Source organism: Microtus pennsylvanicus, chromosome 2 (assembly GCF_037038515.1).
Source record: "Microtus pennsylvanicus isolate mMicPen1 chromosome 2, mMicPen1.hap1, whole genome shotgun sequence".
In the NCBI taxonomy this organism is placed as follows: Eukaryota; Metazoa; Chordata; class Mammalia; order Rodentia; family Cricetidae; genus Microtus; species Microtus pennsylvanicus.
In genome coordinates, this window is record NC_134580.1 from 66939526 (window position 1) to 66967450 (window position 27925).

The 27925-nt window shown below is 39.2% G+C and overlaps 1 pseudogene; it reads left to right on the top strand.

Annotated features, from left to right (window-relative positions):
- The first annotated feature begins 24869 nt into the window (after positions 1–24869).
- On the top strand, positions 24870–26469 carry LOC142844856 (alpha-enolase pseudogene; annotated as a pseudogene).
- The last annotated feature ends 1456 nt before the right edge of the window (positions 26470–27925 follow it).

The following is a 27925-nucleotide window of genomic DNA, read 5'->3' on the forward strand; positions in this document are numbered from 1 at the left end:
CAATGCGGAATTCTACCAGAACTTCCAAGAAGACCTAATACCTATACTCCTCAATGTATTCCACAATATAGAAACAGAAGGGTCATTACCAAATTCCTTTTATGAAGCTACAGTTACTCTGATACCAAAACCACACAAAGACTCAACCAGGAAAGAAAATTACAGGCCAATCTCACTCATGAATATCGACGCAAAAATCCACAACAAAATACTGGCAAACCAAATCCAAGAACACATCCGAAAAATTATCCATTATGATCAAGTAGGCTTCATTCCTGAGATGCAGGGCTGGTTCAACATACGAAAATCTATCAATGTAATCCATCATATAAATAAAGTGAAAGAAAAAACCATATGATCATTTCATTAGATGTTGAAAAAGCATTTGACAAAATTCAACATCCATTTATGTTAAAAGTCTTGGAGAGATTAGGGATACAAGGGTCATACCTAAATATAATAAAAGCTATATACAGCAAGCCGACAGCTAACATCAAATTAAACGGAGAGAAACTCAAAGCCATCCCGCTTAACTCAGGAACATGACAAGGCTGTCCACTCTCGCCATACCTCTTCAATATAGTGCTTGAAGTTCTAGCAATAGCAATAAGACAACATAATGGGATCAAGGGGATATGAATTAGAAAGGAAGAAGTAAAACTTTCATTATTTGCAGATGATATGATAGTGTATATAAGCGACCTCCAAAACTCCACCAAAGAACTTTTACAGCTGATAAACACCTTTAGTAATGTGGCAGGATAAAAGATCAACTCCGAAAAATCGGAGCTCCCAAGGTCCCAATGAGGAGCAGAAGGAGGGAGAACATGAGCAAAGAAGTCGGGACCACGAGGGGTGCACCCACCCACTGAGACAGTGGAGCTGATCTACTGGGAGCTCACCAAGGCCAGCTGGACTGTTACCAGAAAAAGCATGGGATAAAACTGGACTCTCTGAACATGGCGAACAAGGAGGGCTGATGAGACGCCAAGGACAATGGCACGGGGTTTTGATCCTACTTAATGTGCTGGCTTTGTGGGAGCCTAGCCAGTTTGGATGTTCACCTCCCTAGATATGGACGGAGGGGGGAGGACCTAGGACTAACCACAGGGCAGGGAACCCTGCCTGCTCTTTGGACTGGAGAGGGAGGGGGAGAGGAGCGGGGAGAGGGGGAGAAGGGTGGGAGGAGGGGGAGAAGAGTGGGAGGAGGGTGAGGGAAATGGAAGGCTGGGAGGAGGTGGAAACTTGTTTTTTTTTATTCTCCTTTTATCAATAAAAATTAACATAAAAAATAAAAACGAATAAAAGGAAAACACTTTTATTTACTTATTACTTTATAAATAATAGGAATCAACATTTCCACTTCCTCTCCTTTACTCACTTCCCTCGCGCTTCCCCACTTACCTTTCTGCTCTTGCCCTCCAGTCCTAAGAGAGGGCAGGGTACCTTGGCCTTTAGGAAGTCCAAGGCCCTTCCCCCTGCATCTAGGCTTAGGAAGGTATGTATCCAATAGACTAGTATCCCAAGAAGCCAGTACATGGAGTAGAGACAAATCCCAGTGCCATTATCATTGGCTTCTCAGTCTGCCCCAATGTCAGCAACATTCGAGGCTCCAGTTTGATCCAATGCTCATTCAGTCCAAGTCCAGTTGGCTTTGGTGAGCTCCCATTAGTTCAGGCACATTGTCTCAGTGGGTGGACCAACCCCTTGTGGTCGTGACTTCCTTGCTCATGTTCTCCCTCCTTCTGCTCATCAATTGCACCTTGGGAGCTCAGTCCAGTGCTCCCATGTTGGTCTCTGTCTCTATCTCCATCTGCCACCAGATGAAGTTTCTGTGGTGATATTCAAGTTAGTCATTAGCCTGACTACGGGACAAGGCCAGTTCAAGCACGCTTTCCTCTACTGCCAAGAGTCCTATCTGGAAACATCCCTGTGTGCATCTGGAACCCTCTTTAGAGTCAAGTCTCTTGCAACCCCACAATGCCTCTTTTAATTAAGATATCTTCTTCTCTGCTCATGTATCTGTCCTTCCTCCATCTCAACCATCCCACTCCCCCAAGCTTTTCCTTTCTCCCTTCTCTCTTCCCCTCTTCCCTTGCCCCCATCCCCAGCCCCATGCTCCCAACTTTTGCCTGGCAATCTTTTCTGCATCCAATTTCCAGGAGGATCTATATTTGTTTGTTTTTTGGCAGGAGTTAACCTTATTATTTAGGTTCTCTAGGATTGCGAACTATCGGCTCAATGTCCTTTGTTTAGGGGCTAGAATCCACTAATGAGTGAGTGCATACCATATTCATATATTTGGGTATGGGTTATCCCACTCAGAAGAGTGTTTTCTACTTCCATCCATTTTCATGCAAAATTCAAGATGTCATTGTTTTTACCACTGAGTAGTACTCTAATATGTATATGTGCCACACTTTCTTTATCCACTCTTCCATTTAAGGGCATCTAGGTTGTTTCCAGGTTCTGGCTATTACAAATAATGCTGCTATGAACATTGTTGGACAAATGCTTTTGTAGTATGATTGAACATCTCTTGGGCATATTCCCAAGAGTGGTATTGCTGGATCCTGAGGTAGGCTGATTCCAATTTTCTGAGAAACTGGCACACTGATTTCCAAAGTGGTTGTACAAGTTTGCATTCCCACCAACAATGAATGAGTGTCCCCTTACTCCTCATCCTCTCCATCATAGGTTATCATTAGTGTTTTTGATTTTAGACATTCTGACAGGAGTAACATGGTATTTCAAAGTTGTTTTGATTTGAATTTTGTATTGGCGTAAATAAATGCAATGCAGATATTAAAGAATATTTACAACTTTAATGATAAACTTACAGAACCTAGGTTCTCGCGTAGCCCAGGAGGTAGGAAAGAAAAAAGGGAGGAGCCGCCTCCCGAGCGTCCATTTATCGGTATGCATTCGCCCGAGGCAAACCCGCCTCCTCAAGGGGCTGGCTTAACCCTACATCTCCCCCTTTTGTCTAAATAAGACAGAACTAAACCAAATATAAATATAAACAATAATAACAAATGATAAATATAACAAACAATATTGAGAACAAAAGTTTTGCTAGACATTCTATCTCAAGGAGTCTAAATAATGTAGAGAGTAACTACAATTAAATAATCTTCAACTCCATCAAAGATCTGAGAAGGGAATAAATATTACTTAACAAATGAGAGATATCCAAAATGTGCAACAAATGACAGAGACAACTGACTACCTGGGCAATCACCCAAAGTCTCGTTTGCCATGTTGAGTCAACCAACTTTGGCTAAGGCCTAACATAACTGATATACCATTATCAAATGCAAGGAACTTTCTTAGAATTATCCTACCCTGTCTTGGCAAGCTAAGACAATCCTGTTTCATATCTTAGTCAGTAGTTGAGGTATGGGCTTTTCTTAACCCAAAGGCCAGTTCTGCCAAGAAGACAAGCTCCCAGTGGAGTGTCTTTGGTGCTCAACATTCTCTTGGGAGTAGAGTGAGGTTGCCAGGAGTAATTGTGTCTCGTTGGCACTGAATTCTAGGTTAGATTAAAAGACATTTTCTACAGCTCTTCAAAGAGGCTGAAGATTATACTATCTATATTAAAAATAATCTCTATGTATCTAAAAGACCTGATTAACCTACAATAAATATGACAAACATATAATTCTCAATTCCTACCTAATTTAAAAACTAAGAGAATAAACAACTGTGCAATATATGAAGACAATGATCTTCACCTGTAAACAATGCCATTACATATCAAAATGTAAACAATGTTATTACATAAATAATACCAGAGGTAGAAATGTACATTGTGATATGATAGATGTATCCATACAATATAAGCACACTCTTATACAAAAATAGAGGTAGGAACACTCACATTCAATATTCAATATATCAATATACAAGAAACAGTACCAATATAATTTTCTAAAAACAGTAAATCACAAATACCAATGATCCCATCAAACCAGTTAATCTCCCCCTTTTTTTAATATACCCCTAATTCCATACAATATCTCCCCATCCCCTCAACCCTAAACCAACCACTAAAAGATGTCCCTAACCCTGTGGGCAAACTCTGTTGAAAGAGGAGACATTGTCCTCTTAAATTGCTTCTAGCTGACATGGGGGCGACATTCTTCTTAGAGGCCCCTGAGAAAGCAAATGATGGTAAAATTGCCAAATTAACCTTTGACCTAAGAAAAATTATAACTAGTCTCTGAGCGTTTTGAGAAGGTCCGGCCAGAGTGTTGTCAAAAATGTGCATCATTCTAAATTGTCTCCTGCAGTTGGTACCAAAAAACAGGTCTAATATTAGCTCTTAAAAAAAATTCATGACGTCATAAAAACCAGATTGAGTTGATGTTGTGGGGCCCCATCTTCATCCTGGAAACTTCAAAGATTACTGTAGGAAAATATGTTGCTTGTTATGGGAAATTTAAACATTAACAACAAGGACATATACTGACATATAAAAAAAGACACAGATATGAGGAAAGGCAAAGAAAGTTTATCAAGTATAAAATTATTCTTATTCTGTCCCATTTCATGGCTCCTGAACTGAGACAGAAACTCTGAAATATCTCTTATCAACAGGCTTGGAATTAAAGAGGGACTGAGCTATAGTCCAACTCCAAAACCAGCTCTACACATTTATAAAGAAGTGTTCACTAAAACACATAAATATATATATATAAAATCAATACTTACAGAATGTATAGAATTTTATTGTTGATACTTAGTGGGTGGTAACTATTTTCTATCCATCAGTAATTAAATATTCAGGGTCCCTTAAATTCTTTGAAGATGAGTATTTTCCTGTGGAGATAAGAAAAGAACCCTGCCCCCAACCGATCTGTAAACCTTACCCTCAGTATGCTCGCCATCCTTGTGAATGAATTGTTATTTATCTTTTCCAAGTGACTTCTCTTCTTCAAACCGAACCTTTATTAATTTTGACGGTATCCATAATTTTTCCTCACCTGTGGAGATAAGAGCAAAAACCCTTCCCCAACGCAGCACATCTCCTGGCTTCCATTGTGAGGTCAGCACATCCTTGAAATAAACTGGTTGATTTAGTTCAGTAGACTTTTTCATTATCCAATGTCTTTCTGCAGCCGTTGTTCCCTTCTCATTAACGTTGAGAAAATTCAAGGTTAACAAAGCATTATGTAATCTATTTCTGGGGGTGTTTTCCACCCCTTTCTGTTTGCTCAACATATCCTTTATAGTTCGATTTGATCTTTCTATGACTACTTGACCTGTAGGATTGTATGGTATACCTGTAACATGCTTGATATTGTAATAATCACAAAACCATTTCACTTTCCTAGAGACATAAGCAGGACCATTATCTGTCTTTATTTGTGTAGGTATACCCATGATAGCCATGACTTCTAATAAATGAGTGATTACTGAATCATCTTTTTCTGAACTTAAAGCAGTTGTGCACTGAAAGCCTGAATAAGTGTCAATGGTGTGATGAACATATTTTAATTTGCCAAATTCTGCAAAGTGGAACACACCCATCTGCCAGATTTCATTCCTTTGGGTGCCCTTTGGATTAGCCCCTGCAGGCAGTGGCATTTGGTTATAGAAAGAGCAAGTAGGGCATTTCTTTACAATCTCCTTAGCTTGTTGCCATGTAATAGAAAACTCTTTCTTCAAACCTTTGCTATTAACATGATGTTTTTTATGAAATTCATTGGCTTGTAGCACACTGCCAATTAATAATTGATCAATTTCTGCATTACCTTGTGCTAGAGGACCTGGGAGACCCGTATGGGATCGGATGTGTGTTTTGTACATAGGGCAAAGCCTGTTCCTGATCAAATCTTGAACCTGGATAAACAATGAGGTTAGTTCTGTATCATCAGGTATAAATTCAGCAGTTTCAATATGTAAAATAACACTTTCTGCGTATTGTGAATCAGTAACTATATTAATAGGTTCTTTAAAATCTCTTAGTACCATAAGAATGGCATATAATTCTGCCTTCTGGACAGAATCATAAGGACTTTGTTCCACCTTACCCAAGTCTTCTGATTTGTAACCTGCCTTCCCTGATTTACTGGCATCAGTATAGAATGTACGGGCTCCAGTTATTGGAGCACCACGGACGATTTGAGGAAGGATCCAAGAAGTTCTCTTTATGAAGTTAAGCCTCTTGCTTTTTGGATAGTTGTTATTAATGTCTCCCAAAAAATTAGCACAAGCTCTTTGCCATGGTTCATTATCTTCCCGTGATTTCTTTAGTTCATCAGCAGTGAAAGGCACTATAATTTCTGCTGGGTCTATGCCTGCTAGTTGACGAAGTCTCAGATTGCCTTTTGTAATTAACTCAGAGACTTTTTCCACATTAGTTTTTAGTTTCTTACTTGGTTTATGTGGTAAAAAGATCCATTCCAAGATACTATCGTCTCTCTGCATTAAAATTCCTGTAGGAGAAATTTTTGATGGTAATATGACGAGAATACAATTGAGCTCTGGATTCACCCTGTCCACATGTGCCTGTTGTAATTTTTCCTCAATCATTGTCAGTTCCTTTTCTGCTTCAGCTGTTAATTCTCTGGGACTGTTTAAATCTTTATCACCATCCAAGGTTTTGTTCAAATGAATTATTAGATCAGGTGTTATCCCAATAGCTGGTCGTAGACTGGAAATGTCTCCTAACAGTCTTTGAAAGTCATTAAGAGTCCGTAGGCAATCTCTCCTAATTTGTGCCTTTTGTGTCTCAATTTTTTGCAAACCTATTCTATAACCTAAATAATTAACAGAATCTCCCTTCTGAATCTTTTCAGGAGCAATTTGTAATCCCCATTTGGGTAAAAGTATCTGTATTTCTTCAAACAGTCTGTTCAAAGTATCTATGTTTGAATGGGATAACAATATGTCGTCCATGTAATGGTATACTATAGATTTGGGAAACTTCTTGGGTATTTACAATGGTTGGTTCACAAAATATTGGCAAAGGGAGGGGCTATTTAACATACTCTGGGGGAGGACGGCCCAATGGTACCTCCTCGAAGGTTGAGAATTGTTATAGGTAGGCACTGTGAAGGCAAATTTTTCTCTATCTTCTTTTTGCAAAGGTATAGTGAAAAAACAATCCTTTAAATCAATAACAATGAGAGGCCATCCTTTTGGTAATAAAGAGGGCAAAGGAATTCCAGATTGCAGAGGGCCCATATGTTGAATAACCTTGTTGATGGCCCTGAGATCTGTCACCATTCTCCATTTACCTGATTTTTTTAAACCACAAATACAGGAGAATTCCAAGGGCTGGCAGATACTTCTATATATCCAGCATCTAGTTGTTCTTCTACCAGCTGTTCTAAAGCCTGTAACTTTTCCTCAGCTAAAGGCCATTGCTTTGTCCATATTGGTTTCTCAGTCAACCATTTTAGAGGCAAGGCTGTTGGTATCTCAGAAGGGACATCAATTGCTTGTTCTTGCCCAGCCCTAATATCTGGTTTTCTCCGTTTGTAATATCTTTTAATATTATTTTCAGAAATATAGGCTCTAGAAGTAGCAGGAATGTTAATTTGGGTATTCCATTGTTGTAATAGGTAACGACCCCATAAATTCATTGCAATATTGGCTACATATGGCCTTAATCTTCCTATTTGTCCCTCTGGCCCTATATATTCAACTCATCTCGTGCTCTGCCTTAGTCGAGATAGGGTTCCAATTCCCAGGAGGTGAACATTTACATTCTGAAGAGGCCAATATGGATGCCAAGATTCTGGGGTAATGATGCCTACATCAGCACCTGTGTCCAGCAGGCCAATAATAAAAATGCCATTTACACACACTCTCAGTTTAGGTCTTTAATCATTAATAGAAGTTTGCCAAAACACACGTAACTCATTTTTCTGATCACTATTGCTTGTAACAGTAGGCATGTGGCTTCCTAATTGTCCTGATGAGGCATGTTCTCTGCAGAAACTGGAAATGCCTGAACCATGTTTGCCATGGGGGCCTGTGAGACCCCCATCTCACGTTTCCCATCTGTATCAGATTGCCTTGTCTATCTCTTGTAGACCTGCATTCATTCGTCCAGTGTCTGCCTTTTCCACATCTACTACATAAACCTGAAGGCTGAGTCCTTCTATTTCTGTTATTTCTAGAAGCTGCATTATTATTATTTCTTAAATCCATTGTTTACAATTCCTTTTCATATGACTCATTTTGCCACAATTAAAACATTTGGTATTCTGGTGTCTCCTTTTACCATTGGAAATTGCTTCTTCTACCCATGCTTCAGTGCCATAGTCAAATGTGTCAACATTCAGTGTATGCAAGACCCATTCTTCCAAGGGCACTGATCTTAACTTTAAAGGCCCCAAGATCTTTTTGCATTCCACGTTTGCATTTTCATATGCCAAAGACTCAATCATTATATGTCTTGCTTCTGGGTCAGATACCCCTATTTGTACAACCTTAGTTAGTCTTTGTAAAAAGTGACTAAAGGGTTCTCTCCGACCCTGTTTAACTCTGACAAATGATTCCATTCTCTGTCCTGGGTCTTGTACCCTGTCCCAAGCCCTTAAGGCTGCTGTAGTACACATGGAGAGTGTGTGTTTTCATCCAAATTAGCTTGTTCTTGAGGGTCAGAAAAGAGCCCTTCAACTAGAATTTTATCTAGGGAAATGTCAATGCCCTTCACCTTTTCCTGCTGTTCTAAAAGTCTAGCCTCTTGTCTGAATAAGCATTTCCATTTCAATTGCGGTCCACTCTCAAGGACCGCAGAGCTCAGCTGGAGCCAGGCCGAGGGGTTGCTCTGCTTGTTGTGGCCCAAGATTTTAGCATCTCTTTAACCAAAGAGGCATGCATCCCTAAATTCATGACAGCTTGTTTAATTTCTTTGAGATCATTCATACGGACAGGCTCCCATGTATGTTCCTTGATGACCCTAGGGTTTCTGGAACCAATCACCTTTTCTGTTGTCATTACTGGAAAGGCATGTAGAGCTGTAGGTAGAGCTTTGTGGAAATTGTCCCGGAGGAATTTATCCACAGATGTAGTTAAAATTTGCCTTTCTACCCTTTGCTCTTCTTCATCAGAATTTAGAAATTCCTCAATCTTTTCAATTCTATTCACCATTGCTTTTTGCAATGTCTGAATCTCCTGTCCAGAATTATGTTCCAAAGCCATCATTGAGGATTCTAAAGTATGAAATTTGTCCATTAGAGATAACTTGTCATCTTTGGACATAATTTTTATGGCATAAACCGTGCCTTCTTGTATTCATAATCTTTCCGCCAATCTGTTTTAAGCTTTAAACAAAATTCGATTGTCACATTCAGCAGTTTTGATTCTCTCAGTTAATGTTTCAGTTCCTACAGAAAGGGACTGCTGGAACTTACGATCTAATTCAGCTGTTCCTTCTTCCATAGTAATGAATTTCTCCTTAACATCAGCCTGTACCTTTTCTAAATTTTGCTCAGTTAACCGAGTCATGTTAAACAAAGATCTGTTTTCTTCCTGGAGAACTTCAAACTGATTCTTGAGAAGATTGTTGTCATTCTCAATAGTTTTTAAACATTCAACCTCTGCCTTAAGAGATTTTATTATTTTCCTATTATCAAACCAAATAGTGCTAAGGAAAATTAAGAATCCCAGAAATATCCATAGATGTGGGGTGATAGACACCTCTTGTAAAATCTCCCACATTGTACACTCAAAAAAGCTGTTGAAATTTGAAATAGTCACGTTCTCAGACATTTTATTTATAAAAGAAAAAATTCTTTTACCTGCAATGACCGGTTATGCCTGTGGTGGTGAAAGAGTCCACTTGAGTCCACGTGGCCTAAGTCTGAAATAAATGACTCAAAAACAAAATTGAAACAGACATCAGACTGATAAATAGCAATTGGGCCAGAAAGGGAACAGAGAGAAAATCCGCCAAAGTGAATGAATCAAAGGGATGCCTGCGTGTTTGAGCTGGCTTGCAGGGCCACTGTCACGTGACACAAGCGCCAGCAGAGATGGGAGGGGAACAGAGACTGATCACACTGTTACAGAGGTGCTGCAGATTCCAAACCGCCGGGGAGTGCTAGCTCTCCTGTCCCGCTTGATTCTCTAGCAAGCACCAGGAAAGATCGAGTCGCTCAGAATCTCAGCTGCTTCCGAAGTCAGTTTGCATGTCCAGGGAGACCTCCAGGCCGAGGTGCCGCTGGGAGTGGTAGCCCAATTTGGGGCAGGTAACCACAAAGTCCCACGGGGTGGGCGCCAAATGTATCAGCGTAAATAAATGCAATGCAGATATTAAAGAATATTAATGATAAACTTATAGAACCTAGGTTCCCGCATAGCCCAGGAGGTAGGAGAGAAAACAGGGAGGAGCCGCCTCCCACGTGCCCATTTATCGGTATGCATTCGCCTGAGGCAAACCTGCCTCCTCAAGGGGCTGGCTTAACCCTACAGAATTTCCCTCATAGTTAATGAAATTGAACATGTCCTTAAGTATCTTTTGGCCATTTGAAATTCTTCTGTTGAGAATTCTCTGTTCAGTTCAATACCTCATTTTTTAATTAGGTTGTTTAGAATTTTTAATGTCTAGCTTCTTGAGTTCTTTATGTATTTTGGAGATCAGACCTTTGTCTGTTGCAGGGTTTGTGAAGATCTTCTCCCATTAAGTGGGTTACCTTTTTGTCTTAATGACTGTGTCCTTTGCTTTACATAATTCTCTCAGTTTAAGGAGGTCCCATTTATTCATTGTTGCTTGTATTTTCTGTGCTACTAGGGTTATACGTAGGAAGTGTCTCCTGTGCCCATGAATTGCAGGCTATTTCTCACTTTCTCTTCTATCAGTACAGTGTGTTCAGATTTATATTGAGGCCTTTAATCCATTTGGACATGAGTTTTGTGCATGGTGATAGATATGGATCTGTTTTTAGTCTTCTATAAGTTGACATCCAGTTAAGCCAGCAGCTTTTGTTAAAGATGCTTTCTTTCTTCCATTGTGTAATTCTAGCTTCTTTGTCAAAAATCAGGTGTTCATAGGTTTGTGGACTAATATCCGATAGCTCCTAGACAGTTGCAAATTAGAACTATGATCAGATTCCATATTGCTCTAGTAAGAATATTTTTCATCAAGAAAACAGATGACAACAATTGCTGGTAAGAAAAGTGGAATCCTATCCATTACTGTTGGGGTTCTAGGTGTAGCCACTATGGAAATCAGTGTGGAGGCATCTAAAATATACTGACTACTGCTCATAGCAATGAACGGTACTATGCACACTACTGGAGGAGAAAAGTAATCATCAATTTCACCTTGCCACAAACCCTTTAAATTACAATAGCAACATATCTGCATGATATACCCATTGGTGCAATAGCGACACAAAAGCCATGGAACTAACAAACATGGTTTGATTGAATTTAAGACATATACAATGATATGAACGCCATATCTGAGACTGCTATTTATTTCAAGAACCTGAGACTATATAGGCCAGAGATGTTATAGAAAATATATTACAATTATTCTGCTAACAAAACTACTCTAAATAACATATTACTATATCCATAAATTAGTGAATCACTCAACTCACATCAAGAAAATTCTTGCAATAGTGGATAGTTAATGCAGAGACTCATGACTGGACAACATGGACAGGGTAAGAGAATTCAGACCTCCTATCCTTAAATGAGATGACTATAGTACTTCTCTCCCCTCATGCTAGAGATCTATATGGAAGAGGAGATAGAAAGATTCTAAGAGCTAAAAGTGTTGAATGACTTAAAGGAAACAGCATGGATGTTGGGCATATGAACTGTCAGAGACTGTAATTGCAAGCCCAATATCCACCAGGCTATTCAAACCAGAAAATAGCCTCTCAAGAAGAAGGTGAAATGGGTATAAGTTTCTTTCCCCAAGAACCTATTTGCAACTGATGTTGGGACAGGAAAAATCAGTTTCACTTATTGACACTGGGTATATGACTACAGATAATGCTTCATGCTCAAGAAATACTTGTTCAACACAAAACAGAATCCATTTTTGTTGTTTGTTTTGGTGTTTATTAAAACTTTTATTTGTTTTTGTTTGTTGTTTTTTAAGAGAGGGTAAGAATATAAATTTAGAAGAGTAGGGGGGCCGTAGGGAGGAGTTGAATTTAGGGGAAGAATGTCATTAAAATATATTGTATGAAAAGTTTAAAACATAAATTAGGAGAAGAAAACATTAAAATAGAACTATCATATTACCAGCTATACCAGTTCTGGCCACATACATAAAGGACCCTGTCTTACTTACTTTTCCTTTTAAATGAGATAAAAGAGCATGACCAAAGCAACTTCTAGAAGAAGTAGTTTATTTAGATTTACAGTTACAGGGAGCTAAGCATCCATGATGGCGGAGGAGAAGCATGATGACAGGAACTAATAACTTACATACTTGTTGTAAACACAAAACAGACCGCACTGGGAGTGCTGCGAGGCTTTGCACCCTCAGAGCCCATCACAGTCACCTACTTCTACCAGGTAGTGTATAGCTCCTAAACCTACTCAAAGAGTGCCTCCAACTGGGGACCAAATATACAAACATTTGAGCATCTGAGACATATTCTTATTCGAATAACCACAGACATTATTCTACTGCAAAGATAATTACTATTCTATTTACAATAGCTAGAGAAAGGAATATGTCACAGATCACCTAGTGAATAGATAATACATACAAAGAAATTTTATTCATCACAAACCAATGAGTTATGATGTTTAAAATTTTTATAATTAGCATTAGTTTTGTAAAAAAAAAAAAAGGCTTGTATGGAGATGGAGTCAACTGTTAGGGTCCGTTCCCTTCTTCCACATGTTAGCTCCAGAGATTGAACTCAGGTCCTCAAGCTTGATAGTAAGTGCCTTTTTCATGGAGCCAACTCATTTGGCCAGTATATTTCTAATACTTTGATTATTTATGTTTAATATTGAGAATATATTTACATTGAGGAAAGAAGTAATTGCAGTGAGTAATTATCAATAATTGGATCCATGTAGCTTAATGAGATCAAAATAATTCCACTTTCTCTCTATATCTGAGTTTCAGAGTTCTTTGAACACACTGAGCAAAACAAATAATTCTCTGGAGAAAAGTTCTCTAACCATGAGCTCCTTCAAAGATGTCATGCTTTTCCACTATCTCTTGCTCAGATACTCTCAAGGTGTATATAATTAACTTCATATATTCCTAATGGAGGATTCTATGTGGCACCTTACCTGAGAGGACACAGGGAAACCTGGCTCTACAAGATGTTGTTATCATTCAGGTAAAATGGGTAGATGGAAATAAACTTAACAGTGTATAAGTTGATCATACACAGATGTTAGTTTGTGAAGTTTGTGGTTAGTGTTGCTCTGGACCTGAATTGCATCCTAAAGTACTTTAGGAAGTCTAGAACAAAGTAGAGCACAGAGAAGAAAAGGAATTAAACAACACAGAAGGATGATTGTAACAGTATTCACTGTGTGAAAGGCTTTGAATTTAATTGGAAAGAGATCAAGGAGGGGTTCGTGGAGTGATTTGGAGGGAGGAAAGTGAAGGGAGAAGTGATGTAATGAGATTACATCATAATCACAAAAATAAGAGAAAAATATCTATACAAATATTGGAAAAAGCAAAACTACTGACTGCCTTTGAGCTAGAACCACATTATACATAGGCGAATATAAGTAGTACTAGAAAATGACAAAAACGTTGTAATGTTTTGTGTGAAACTTCTGTATTAATCAGTTATTCTATGCTCAGATTATGATATAATCTCCTACTAAATTACAAATAAATAATAACTTGTTAACACATATAAATAAAATGGCAGTTGTTGCTATTTCTTTCATTTTTTCAAGTAAAAGATATAAACTTACCATTTTATGTAACAGAGTAGGAATTTTATTAGTGAGTTTGCAAGATGACGGTGCCTCATGTATTCCTGAGTAGGAAACAGCGCTTAACATGAAGAATACAAGACCCAGTGCTGAAAGCATACTATCCCATTTAATTTTATTTTTTCATCATGATGGGGCAATTTCAGAACACAGTGATTTCTGAGGTGCCAGGAGTTATATTTTTCTTTCTTCATTCAAAAGAATGTAAATTTTACTGATATTTTTGTTTCTAAACTATAAGTATAGTGGAGAAGGTTTAAAAATTTTGTCAAGCAGATATAGTAGAATGTGAGAAATAGAATCATTAATACAAAGTCATTGCAAAAGCTATTTAGACAAGTGTAATCATTGTAGTTTTTGACTTTCTGTTTATTATCATTCATTTATTCTCCACCCCCTATTCAGTTTTAATAATATAACTTTTCTTCGGTTTTCTCTGTTGCTTCAGAACTCTGCCTAGACTATCTCAATAAACTGTACAACTATATATAGAGTTTTCAATCGATAAATAACATCTTTTCGCATTCTACAGTAAAATATAATGACATCTTGAAATTTACAGGCAAATGGATGGGTCTAGAAAAACCATACTGAATTAGATAACCCAGACCCAGAAAGACAAGTATAATTCACACTCACTCATAGTGACTTTTAGACATAAAACAACAACAAAAAATCATTTACAGCCTACAACTTTGTAGAAGCTAGACAACAAAGAGAATTCTATGAGAGCTATACATGCTCTACATAAATAGGAAAAAAGACAAGATCTCCTGAGTACATTGGCAACGTGAGAGTCACAAAAGAGGAAAGAAAGGGAGATGGGCGAACAGAAGGAGAGCGGAGAAAATGTATAGTTCAGTAAAAGCAATAGAAAGAACATCTTTTAGGAAATATTTGCTTCTTCCAATTTTAAAGGTTTTATGATTCTTTTTGGGATGAGAAGACAGGAAAACAGACATAAGATGAAGCCTAATAGGCTGATGTCTAATTGAGGAGGGTTTAATGAATTGTATTTTTAATGAGTAGTAAATACAGATCAACTGTTCTTTGAGAGCATGTAAACTAAGTATACATACATTTATTTGCCAGACTATAAATGTGGACATTAAAATATAATTAAATGAGCATTTACTATATTTTCAATCTGTATTTTTGGTGCTTTCTTCTAACTAACATTCAGTTTTTAGATTGGTTTATCTGATGTATTTGGTCCTATTATGAACAACTGATAGTAACAAATTAATGTTTATTGAAGATTCACATTTGTATACTTACTTATTGAGTATATGGTTAGGATATTCGTTTTAGCCTGACAGTTAAATATAAATCAATAATTTTGTTTGTTCAATAAATAAGAAATACCAATTCTCAGATATTTAAACAATTAGCCTGGTATTAAACTAACAGTTGTTGCAGGAGGTTTTTCTGCTCCTCCAGCCGATAGCCGCTGAGATACCAGCCCATTGGGGCGTGATCTCTCTCCCTTTAAAAAGGGGCTACTTCCCTTCTTGCTCCTCTTCGCTTCCTGCTCCATTTCAGGTGACTAGACTCCTTCCTGATTGCACAGAGGGCTGTTGTCTGGGATGGTTATCTGTAAGTTTTTTCCCCTTTAAACAAATATCACCCTATTAATCATAATTCCAAACTGGTGTGGCATTGTTTGTGACTTACACCTTCACTTGGTGCCCAACATTTGGTTTTAAGACCTCTCCTGCCCCCCGCTCGGCTGTTGGCTGCGAGTTAGGCTTGGTGCGAGCCCCTCCCTTTCTCAGCTGTGGCCTGTGCCTTGTGCGTGGAGCCAGCAGTATAATATAAATTATCACGCAGTGGCTTTTTTTGCTGCAGTTCTTTATATTTTCTCTTTAGACACCTCAGATTGACTTCAAGTCTCCATGCACCCTATTGTCTGCCTCAACACGTGGATTTAAACTCCACAGGCCCGCATAGTCTCTGCCCACATTGTTTGCTCTTTTCTGAGTTGTTTTTAAATCTCCCTTGCAAGCACAGCTCTTAAGTGGCATGAACCAGAGCTTGCGGTTGCCAGTTGCTAAAAGCTGCAACCCCTCAGGGTGACTCTGTCACGTGGAGGCATAAGCTACTTCCAGGTTACTCTTCTCTACCTCTGGATTCTGGGTTTCTGGTTCCATCTATGGAATTGATTTAGTTACATTTACTTTGTTGAGAAACTCGCATTTTCCAGTTTTTAACATCTACTAAGGCAATGAAACAGGACCCCGTTTTCATCGCCACTCGGCAACAGCGCCACCTCCTTCATAATAGGTAATATGGCAGTTTTAGTTTCTAATGCAAATTTTACTGCTTTGTTTTTACTAATATAATGGATTAGTAAATTTATATTTACTAATACAATGGATTACGTCATACAAGTTTTATATGATTATGGGGATACCTTAATTTGCTTGTTACTAGTTTTCAGTTTTCTTTTCCATATTCTATCATTAAGGAAGAATATGGCACTCCTAAGAATGATAGAATCTTTACAAACTAATAATGAACAGAAGAATATGGCACTCCTAAAATGATAGAATCTTTACGAACTAATAATGAACAACTAATTGACAGGATTAAAATTATTGAAAATCAGAGGTTATCTGAACAAGTGGATACTATGACAGACAAAATTGACTCCATATCCAAGGGTATTAGAAAGTTACCTGAAAGGGTTCAGGCTGTTGAATTTGATATTCAGACTTTATCACAAAGTTTTGATAAGGTAACAGACAGAATGTACCTCCAAGATGGGAATCTACATGATATACAAGAAAAGTTTAAGGAGGACATGTTATCTTGGAAGGAAAAAATTAATGCTTTGGAATCACAGATGCAGAATGGGGACCAAAAAATTGATACCTCAGTGAAATCACTGGAAACATATACAGGTCAGGAGATTCAGGATTTAAGAGAGACAATGATAAAAAGATTTGAAAAGATTGGAGAAATTATTAGAGCTGGTGAACAGAGTAAGGAGGCACAAGGACAGGATACAATGCCAACACCAGCTATTAGAACTGGCTTACCCAGGGTTCTAGTGACATACCCTATACTTAATTCTGACAAAGTGTCAACTTCTAAAGGCTCAAAGGGAGTCAAAGAAGCTAGATGGACGCCAATAGCAATGAATGATCTGAAAGAAATTAAGCAAGCTGTTGTTAATTTTGGCATGCACTCTGCATATGTAAAAGAAATGATAAGGACTTGGGCTTCTAATGCTAGAGCTACCCCCCATGATTTCCATCAGTTAGTGTCTGCAGTTTTAGATAATGGACCTTCCTTGATGCTTGGAATTTATTTCAGAGAAGAATCCAAACATATGGAACAGCAAGGAAGAGCAAAAGGTGTTGAGTTTCCCAAGATCAAATCCTTGGTGCAGGAGAATATGCTGATGCACAGGTCCAAGCTCTTTATGACAATGAAGTACTGTGTCTATGTCACCAAGCAGTTTTAAATGCTTGGAATTGGATACAAGATCCAGCAAAAAGGGTTGAATCATATACCAGAATTAGGCAGGGACAGAGAGAACCCTTTATTGACTTTTTTGCAAAGATTAATTAAGGCTGTGGACATAGGGGTAACAGACCCAGAAGCTAGACGAATACTTCTTGAATCTCTAGCTTTTGAGAATGCAAACCTAGAATGCAAAAAGATAATTGGGCCTTTAAAGTCTAGATCAGCACCTATGGATGAATGGATTCATCATACAATGAATGTTGAGACATTTAGCTATAATGATGAATCTTGGGTAGGAGAAGCGATTTCCAAAGCAATGAGGAGACATCAAACTGCCAGGTGTTTTAATTGTGGTAAATTAGAACATTTGCAAGGGGATTGCAGGCAAAAAATTTCTAGGAATAATATCTCTTCTGGAAATGACAAAAATAGGAGACCTCGGCCTTCAGGTATATGTAGGAGATGCGGTAAAGCCCAGTATTGGTCGAACGAATGCACATCAACAACAGACAAACGGGGCAATCTGATATCATTGGGAACCTCCCTCAGGGGCCTCTCGTAGGCCCCCAAGCCAACAGTGGCCCAGTCCTTCCCAGTCACAGTGGAGAACGTGCCTCACCAAGAAAATTAAAAGCTCCAATTTCTGCTGTAAAAAGTAATACTGGTCTAAATGATGAATTACACATGGAGGATGAGTCAAAAAAACCAAGTAGGACAGAGTAAATGTATATTTTGGCAGACTTTTATTAACGATCAAAGACCAAAGCTAAGAGTCTGTATAAATGGCACTTTTATTGAAGGCTTATTAGACACAGGTGCGGATGTAAGTATCATTACCCCAGAAACTTGGCATCCGAATTGGCCTCTTCAAGAGGTAGATGTTCAGTTCTTGGGAATTAGAACCCTATCTCGTGTAAAACGAAGCACAAGATGGCTTGAATGCATAGGGCCCGAAGGGCAAATAGGAAGACTAAGGCCATATATAGCCAATATTGCCATAAATTTGTGGGGCCGTGACCTGCTACAGCAATGGAATACCCAGATTAACATTCCTGTAGTTCTAGGAACTCAAAATTCTGGGAAAGTTATGATGAGTTATTATGGAAAAAGGTCACCAGCCATTCAGGCTGTACAAGATCATACAGCAAATGACAAACCTTTAGAGGTACCAACAGCCCTACCTTTAAAATGGCTAACTGAGAAGACAATATGGATCAAGCAGTGGCCTCTAGCTGAAGATAAATTACAGGCATTGGAACAGCTGTTGCAAGAGCAACTAGATGCTCACCATATTGAAGAATCAACCAGCTCCTGGAATTCTCCTGTGTTTGTTATAAAAAAGAAATCTGGTAGATGGAGAATGGTGACAGATTTAAGAGCTGTCAACAAGGTAATTCAACCTATGGGCCCACTACAATCTGGAATTCCTTTGCCTTCTCTGTTACCAAAAGAATGGCCTCTTATACTTATTGATTTGAAAGATTGTTTTTGCACTATACCATTACAAGAAAAGGATAGAGAAAAATTTGCCTTCACAGTGCCTACTTATAAAAATTCTCAGCCTAATAGGAGATATCAATGGACTATCCTCCCACAGGGTATGCTCAATAGTCCTACATTGTGCCAATATTTTGTAAGTAAGCCATTGGAAATAATTCGTAAACAATTCCCCAAGTCCATAATTTATCATTACATGGATGACATCTTGTTATCTGATTCAAATAAAGATACTTTAGAAAGGATGTTTGAAGAAGTAAAGAAAGTCTTGCCTAGGTGGGGATTACAAATTGCCCCTGAAAAGATTCAAAGAGGAAATTCTATTAATTACCTAGGTTACAGAATAGGGTTAGAGAAAATTAAAATGCAAAAGGCACAAATTAGGAGAGACCGGTTAAAGACTCTTAATGACTTCCAAAGATTGTTAGCAGACATTTCCAGTCTACGACCAGCTGTTTGGATAACACCTGATCTAATAGTTCATTTAAACAAAACCTTAGATGGTGATAAAGATTTGAATAGTCCAAGACAACTGACAGCTGATGCAGAAAAGGAACTGACAATGATTGAGGAAAAATTACAGGAGGCACATGTGGATAGGGTGAACCCAAATCTTAGCTGCATCTTAGTCATATTGCCTTCCAGAATTTCTCCTACAGGGATTCTAATGTAGAGGGAAGATATTATTTTAGAGTGGATATTTATACCTAATAAACCAAGTAAAAAATTAAAAACTTATGTGGAAAAAGTCTCTGAATTAATTATAAAAGGTAAGCTGAGACTTCGTCAACTAGCAGGTATAGACCCAGCAGAAATTAAAGTGCCTTTTACTACTGAAGAAATACAAAAGTTACAGGAAGACAATGAACCATGGCAAAGAGCTTGTGCTAATTTTTTGGGAGAAATTAATAGCAACTATCTCAAAAGTGTTAGACTTAACCTCATAAAGAGAACTTCTTGGATTCTTCCTAGAATTATACGTGATGCTCCAATAACTGGAGCTCATACGTTCTATACTGATGCAAATAAATCAGGGAAAGCAGGTTACAAGTCAGATGAATTGAGTAAAGTGGAACAAAGCCCTTATAATTCTGTCCAGAAGGCAGAATTATATGCCATTCTTATGGTGCTAAGGGATTTTAAAGAACGTCTTAATATAGTTACAGATTCACAATATGCAGAAAGAGTTAGCTTACATATTGAAATCGCTGAATTTATACCAGATGACACAGAGTTGACTTCATTGTTTATCCAGGTACAAGACATAATCAGGAACAGGCTTTGTCCGATGTACATAACACACATCCCATCCCATGCAGGTCTGCCTGGTCCTCTAGCACAAGGCAATGCTGAGATTGATGATTTATTAATTGGAAGCATGTTGCAGGCCTCAGAATTTCATAAAAGGCATCATGTCAATAGTAAAGGCCAAAAGAAAGAATTTTCCATTACTTGGCAACAAGCTAAGGACATTATAAAGAGATGTCCTACTTGTTCTTTCTATAATCAAACACTGTTGCCTGCAGGGAATAACCCAAAGGGTACTACGAGAAATGAAATCTGGCAGATGGATGTGTTCCACTTTATGGAATTTGGTAAATTAAAATATGTACACCACACCATAGACACCTATTCAGGTTTTCAATGGGCTACTGCCCTGAGTTCAGAAAAGGCTGATTCAGTAATCACACATTTATTGGAAGTTATGGCCATCATGGGTATACCTGCATAAATAAAGACATATAATGGTCCAGCATATGTATCTAAGAAAATGAAATGCTTTTTTGATTATTATAATATAAAGCACATTACAGGTATACCAAATAATCTTACAAGTCAGGCAGTTATAGAAAGATCAAATCGTACTATAAAGGATATGCTGAACAAACAGAAAGGGACAGAAAATACCCCCAGAAATAGATTACATAATGCTTTATTAACCTTGAATTTTCTTAACGCTAATGAGAAAGGAACGATAGCAGCAGAAAGACATTGGATAATGGAAAAGTCTCCTGAACTAAATCAACTGATTTATTTCAAAGATGTGCTGACCTCTCAATGGAAGCCAGGAGATGTGCTTCGTTGGGGAAGGAGTTTTACTCCTGTTTCTACAGGAGAAGAAAAATTGTGGATACCATAAAAATTAATAAAGTTTCGATTTGAAGAGGAGAAACTTCTTGGAAAGGAGAAATGACAACTCATCCACAATGATGATATTCATACAGGTGGTAGGAAAAACATATAGAATGGGGGCAGGGTTCTGTTCTTATCTCCACAGGAAAACACTCATTTTTGAAAAATTCAAGGGACACTGGATATTTGGATACTGACAGATGGAAAAATACCTGCCCAATAGGAAATACCAAGAAAACTTTATTTTCCTTCTCAGATCTTTGATGGGGTTGAAGACTATATAAATGTAGTTACTTTCTCTCATGACTTGGCCAAGTTATTCATTATACAAGACCTAAGCTAGTTAGATTAGGATATTTGTACTTATTGTATATAATTTCATAGTAGGTTTAGAACTCTCTTACTTAAACAAAAGGGGGAGGTGTCGCAGGAGTTCCTTCCGCTCCTCCAGCCTATAGCTGCTGAGATACCAGCCCATTGGGGCATGGTCTCTCTCCCTTTAAAAAAGCGGCTACTTCCCTTCTTGCTCCTCTTTGCTTCCTGCTCCATTTCAGGCGACTAGACTAGTTCCTGATGTGGGAGTGTCATATATCAATCTGTTGATTTCATTGGCTAAGCAATAAAGAAACTGCTAGGCCCATTTGATAGGCCCACCCTTAGGTGGGTGGAGTAAACAGAACAGAACACTGGGAGGAAGAGGAAGTGAGGTCAGACTCGACAGCTCTCCGCTGGGGAGCAGACGCTTCAGAGAGAGACGCCATGCCCCGCTCTCGGGCAGACACACGTGATGAAGCTCCGACCTAGAATCTTTCAGGTAAGATCGGTGCTCACAGATTGTTAGAGATGGGTTGATTGGGATATCAGAATTAGCCAGTAAGGGCTAGAGCTAAGGGCCAAGCAGTGATTAAAAGAATACAGTGTCTGTGTAATTATTTTGGGGCATAAGCTAGCCGGGCAGGCGGCTGGGGTGTTGGGGACGCAGCCCCGCCACTCTTATTACTACACCTTCCTGATTGTGCAGAGGGCTGTTGTCTGGGACGGTTATCTGTAAGTTTTTTCCCCTTTAAATAAATATCACCCTATTAATCATAATTCCAAAACGGTGTTGCATTGTTTGCGACTTATGCCATCAACCAGTAGCTAAAGTTTGGTGTTAATCTTAGTTTTTGAACCAAAACCTCTATCTTCTCTAGTATCTATGTTAATTGTTAAAATAGAACAAAACCCTACAGTATAATGTGACAACCCATTTTACAGAGATATGAACATATAGTTACTATTACATGATGTCATCTTGCAGAGGATTCAGGGCAATTGGAATTATTTCAGGGCAGTGATTCCTATTATTCCCAGCACTTCAAGGACTTATAGTCTCCAAGAATGTGAGTTTGGATACTTATTTTGTCACAATGTCAATGCTAGAAAAATTGGGCTAATGGGTGTTCCTCCAATGTGGTAGGAGCCGAAGTAGCTGTGCCAATCTTGCTAACAGTTCCCAGTTGTTGACTCTGTTCTGTAGCTATACATTTTACTTGTGGTTTTTCAAGCCTCTATTTCTTTCTTAGCTCCATTGCCCGTTTATGGTAAGAAGTCACTATTCTAGACATCTCTGATTCTTTTATTATCTTTTATTTGTTCTTATAACCCTGCTAAAACTCTGAATATCTTTGCTTTCATAAATTCTCTTCCATTATCAGAGTTTGTTATATTTTGTTTCTTGGATCTTGATTTATTCCCTGTTACATCTGTGAAACAATAAACAGAAAATTGAATTGCATTTATTTGCAAATGCATATATATATATATATATATATATATATATATATATAATTGCAATATACAAGAAAGTTCTGAAAGAACACAAAAGACACAATGGTTATCCCAAAAGGAATAGGTAGGGGTTTGTTTTGCCTGAGTTGTGAGATGCCCCCAGCATGACCACCAAGAATCAATGAAATTAAGAGCCTGCATAATACTTATACAAATATTATAGGACAGACCATTTGTATTGGATAGCCAATTAATGTGTTCTTCCTTGGCGAAGATTATTTCTCCTAAAGTCAGCATTCCTAAGCTGTCTGTAGTTCTCTGTGCAGAAATGAGACTCTTGGGCTTTCCCTCATCCATTTTACCATGGATGTTGGCCCTGTACACATCATGTTTAGACAATCATGCTGAGACTTTATGATTACAACTTCTGACATTACTAGAGGTCACAATCTCCTAGCAAACTCCCTGCCCTCTGACTTTTACAATCTTTCTGACCTCTTCTACAATTACTCCTGAACCTGAAGCGTGGGAGTTGTTTTGTTTCAATAATGGTCTTTATCCATTTCAAAGAGGAGCTTCCTTGATGAGGATGATAAGGACATCACTTATCTGTGTGTATAAGGACAAATATTTAGAATGCAGTTAGAGATAACGCTGGCTTAATAAAGTGGCAGTTGTTGGTTTTTCCTCAAGATACATGAATTTCCTTCCCTGAGTAGCAGGCAAGGTTTCCAATTTCACACATAATTATCATTTTGTTGTACAATTCTTTTATTTGTTTGTTATTTGTTCATTTCTTTAGGTTTTTTTAAGACAGGGATTCGTAGTGTAACTTTGGCTGTCCTGGAACTCAATCTGTAGAACAGGCTGGCTTGGTGTTCTCAGAGATTTGCCTGCCTCTGCTTTCTGTGTGCTGAGATTAAAGGTGTGTGTTGCAACCATCTTGCTTGAGCAAGTTTTAAGAACTTATGCATTTTTCCTTCTTTAATTTTTTTAATTTAATTTTTTATTCCATCCATAGTTCTCACCTCAAATATCCCTGTCAGATCAAACCCCATCCACTCCTCCCAATGTGTAAGGGTTCCCATGGAAAGTTAACAAAGTCTGGCACATTAAGTTGGGGCAGGACTAAGCCCCTCCCCCACACCCTGCATTAAGGCTGAGCATAGCATCCCACCATAGGGAATGTGCTCTAATAAGCTTGCTCATGCACCAGGGATAGATCCTGATCCTACTGCCAGGTGCCTCACATATAGTCCAATTTTCACCCCTGTCTCTGAGGTAGGGAGGGCCTAGTTTGGTCCCATGTCAGTTACACAGCTTTTGGTCCGGGGTTCATGAATTTCCACGGGCATGGTCGAGATGTCTGTAGATTTCTCTATCATGATCTTGACCTCTCTTGCCCATATATTCCCTCATCCCTCTCTTCAATTGGATTCTCAGAGTTTGGCCTGGTGCGTGGCTGTAGATCTCTCCATCTGGTTCCATCAGTTGCTGGATTGTTGGCGCTTGTTTTTCCTGGCTACCCAGAACTGAAATAATCACACAGAAACTGTCTCATTTAAATCACTGCTTGATCCATTAACTCTAGCTTCTTATTGGCTAAGTCTTAAAACTTAATATAACCCATTGTGTATCGCCACATGGCTGTCGATTACTCAAATGATTCTGGCATTGTCTGTTCCTTGTGGGGCTACATAGCATCTTTGAGAAGCCTCCTTCTTTCTCTCAGCATTCAGTTTAGTTCTCCCTGATATCTTCTTAAATTTCTTTCTTAGAGACTTAAAGTTCTTATCATACAGGCCTTTCACGTATTTACCTAGAGTTAAGCAAAGATATTTTATGTTATTTGTGGGTATTTTAAAGGCTGATGTTTCTCTGATTTCTTTCCTGGCCCATTTATCATTTGTATGTAGTATGGATTCTGATTTTTTTTTAGAGGTAATCTTGTATCCCTCCACATTACTGAAGTATCAACTATAGGAGTTTCCAGCAGCTCAGCTCCCGGGTCGCAGGCACGACTCTCCTGAATGCTCTCCAGGGTGTGTGCAGGAACCTCTGCGTTCTTCCTCTATGGCACTGCCGACTGCCAGAAACAAGTCATGTCTATTCTCAAGGTCCACGCCCGAGAGATCTTTGACTCCCATGGGAGTCCCACTGTTGAGGTAGATCTCTACACCTCAAAAGGTCTCTTCCGGGCTGCAGTGCCCAGCGGTGCCTCCACTGGCATCTATGAGGCCCTGGAACTCCGTGACAATGCTAAGACCCGCTACTTGGGGAAGGGTGTCTCAAAGGCTGTTGAGCACATCAATAAAACTATCGCACCTGCACTGGTTAGCAAGAAACTGAATGTGGGGGAGCAGGAGAAGATCGACAAGCTGATGATCGAGATGGACGGCACCGAGAATAAATCCAAATTCGGTGCCAATGCCATCCTGGGAGTGTCCCTGGCTGTCTGCAAAACTGGTGCTGCAGTAAAGGAGGTGCCCCTCTACCGCCACATCGCTGACTTGGCTGGCAATGCTGAAGTCATCCTGCCAGTCCCAGCTTTCAATGTCATCAACGGCGGGTCTCACGCTGGCAACAAGCTCGCCATGCAGGAGTTCATGATCCTCCCTGTGGGGGCGTCCAGTTTCCGCGAAGCCATGCGCATTGGGGCAGAGGTTTATCACAACCTGAAGATTGTCATCAAGGAGAAATATGGGAAGGATGCCACCAATGTGGGTGACGAGGGCGGGTTTGAGCCTAACATCCTGGAGAACAAAGAAGCTCTGGAACTGCTGAAGAACGCAATTGGAAAGGCTGGCTACACTGAACAGGTTGTCATCTGCATGGACGTGGCCGCCTCTGAGTTCTTCAGGTACGGGAAGTACGACCTGGACTTCATGTCTCCTGATGACGCCAGCATCACCCCTGACCAGCTGGCTGACCTGTACAAGTCCTTCATCCGGGAGTATCCAGTGGTGTCCATCGAGGACCCTTTTGACCAGGATGACTGGGAAACCTGGAAGAAGTTCACTGCCAGCTCAGGCATCCAGGTGGTTGGGGACGATCTCACAGTGACCAACCCTAAGAGGGTTGCCAAGGCTGTCAGTGAGAAGTCCTGCAAGTGCCTCCTGCTCAAAGTGAACCAGATTGGCTCCGTGACTGAGTCTCTGTAGGCGTGTAAGCTGGCCCTATCCAATGGTTGGGGCGTCATGGTGTCCCATCGCTCTGGGGAGACCGAGGATACTTTCATCGCTGACCTGGTAGTGGGGCTCTGCACTGGACAGATCAAGACTGGTGCCCCTTGCCGATCCGAGCGCCTGGCCAAGTACAACCAGATTCTTAGAATCGAGGAAGAGCTGGGCAGCAAGGCCAAGTTTGCCGGCAGGTGCTTCAGGAACCCCCTGGCTAAGTAAAGTGGATGCAGATCCCTGGAGCCACCAGCTGCTTAGTCCCCGTCCCTGATGTCATCAAGGCAGCTCAAGGCCGGCCCAGTGCTTGCCCCTCCCATGCCACTGCTTCCTTAGTCTTCTTCAGTACGCCAGACCACCTGGAGCCCTGCTGGAAACCCCAGCTTTGTAATCATGTGACTGGTCCGAATCATTGTCACCTCACTTCCAAGCTAGTGTCTGGAGCCCAGTGTAATCTCTAGGGTGGCCACAGGAAAGACCCCTGCCCCAGCGGTTCTACATGCAGAATAAAAGCCTCAGTGACCTATAAAAACAAAAAAAGGAGTTTCCAGATAGAGTTTTTTGGGTCACTTACATAAACTTATCCTATCTCATCATAGAGAAAGTTTGACTTCTTCCTTTTTAATTTTTATCCTCTTGAATCTCCTTTTGCTGTTTTTGCTCTAACTAGAACTTCAAGTACTATATTGAATAGAAATGGAGAGCCTTTTCATGTGCCTGATTTTAATGGAATCACTTTGAATTTCTTTCCATTTAATTTTTCTGTTAATTTTTTGGGTTTTAAATATTGCTTTCATAATGTTTAGATATATTTCTTGTATTCCTGATCTCTCCAAGATCGCTACTATAAGGGGTGTTGAATTTTGTCAAAGGCATTTTTGGCGTCTAATGAGATGATCTTGTGTTTTTTTTCCTTTCAGTTTCTTGATATGGTTGATTATATTGATAGATTTTCAGATATTGAGCCAATCCTGCATATCTGGGATGAAGTCTACTTGATCATTGTGGTCTTTTTTGATGCAGTTTTGGATTCTGTTTGTCTGTTTACTAAGTATTTTTGCATCAATATTTTTTTTAATTTATTTATTTATTAAGGATTTCTGCCTCCTCCCCTCAACAGCCTCCCATTTCCCTCCCCCTCCCCCGATCAAGTCCCCCTCCCTCATCTGCTCAAAAAGCAATCAGGGTTCCCTGACCTGTGGGAAGCCCAAGGACCGCCCACCTCTATCCAGGTCTCGTAAGGTGAGCATCCAAACTGCCTAGGCTCCCCCAAAGCCAGTACGTGCAGTAGGATCAAAAACCCACTGCGATTGTTCTTGAGTTCTCAGTATTCCTCATTGTCCGCTATGTTCAGCTAGTCCGGATTTATCCCATGCTTTTTCATACCCAGGCCAGCTGCTATATTTGTAAGTGAGAGTGGGCTCTAGTTCTCTATTTTAGGTGCATCTTTGTGTGGTTTGGTTTTAGCAGTAGTAGTGTTTGGGGATGCTTCTTCTGTTCCTATTCCATGGAACAATTTGAAGACTTTTGAAATTAGTCCTTACTCAAAATTTTGGTATAATTCTGTGTTGAAGTCATCTGGTCCTGGGCTTTTTGTGGATGGGAGACTTTTAATGGCTATTTCTATTTCCTTTGGGTTATAGGTTTATTTAAATTGTTTTTCTTGTCTCGATTTAATTTTGGTATACGGAACTTATCATTTTTTAACCCTTTCTGTTAAATTTTCCAATTTTGTTGAGTACAGATTTTTGAAGTGTGATCTGATGAGTCTGAATTTTCTCAGTGTCTGATGTTATGCCCCTCTTCATTTCTGATTTTGTTAATATGTATATTCTTTTTCTGACTTTTCATTAGTTTAGATGAGAGTTTGTCTATTTTATTGACTTTAAAGTGTTTCTTTATTTTGTTGAAACAAGGAGCCAACTCTTTGTTTCATTGAATCTTTATATTGTTCTCTTTGCTTTTATTTTATTGATTTTTGC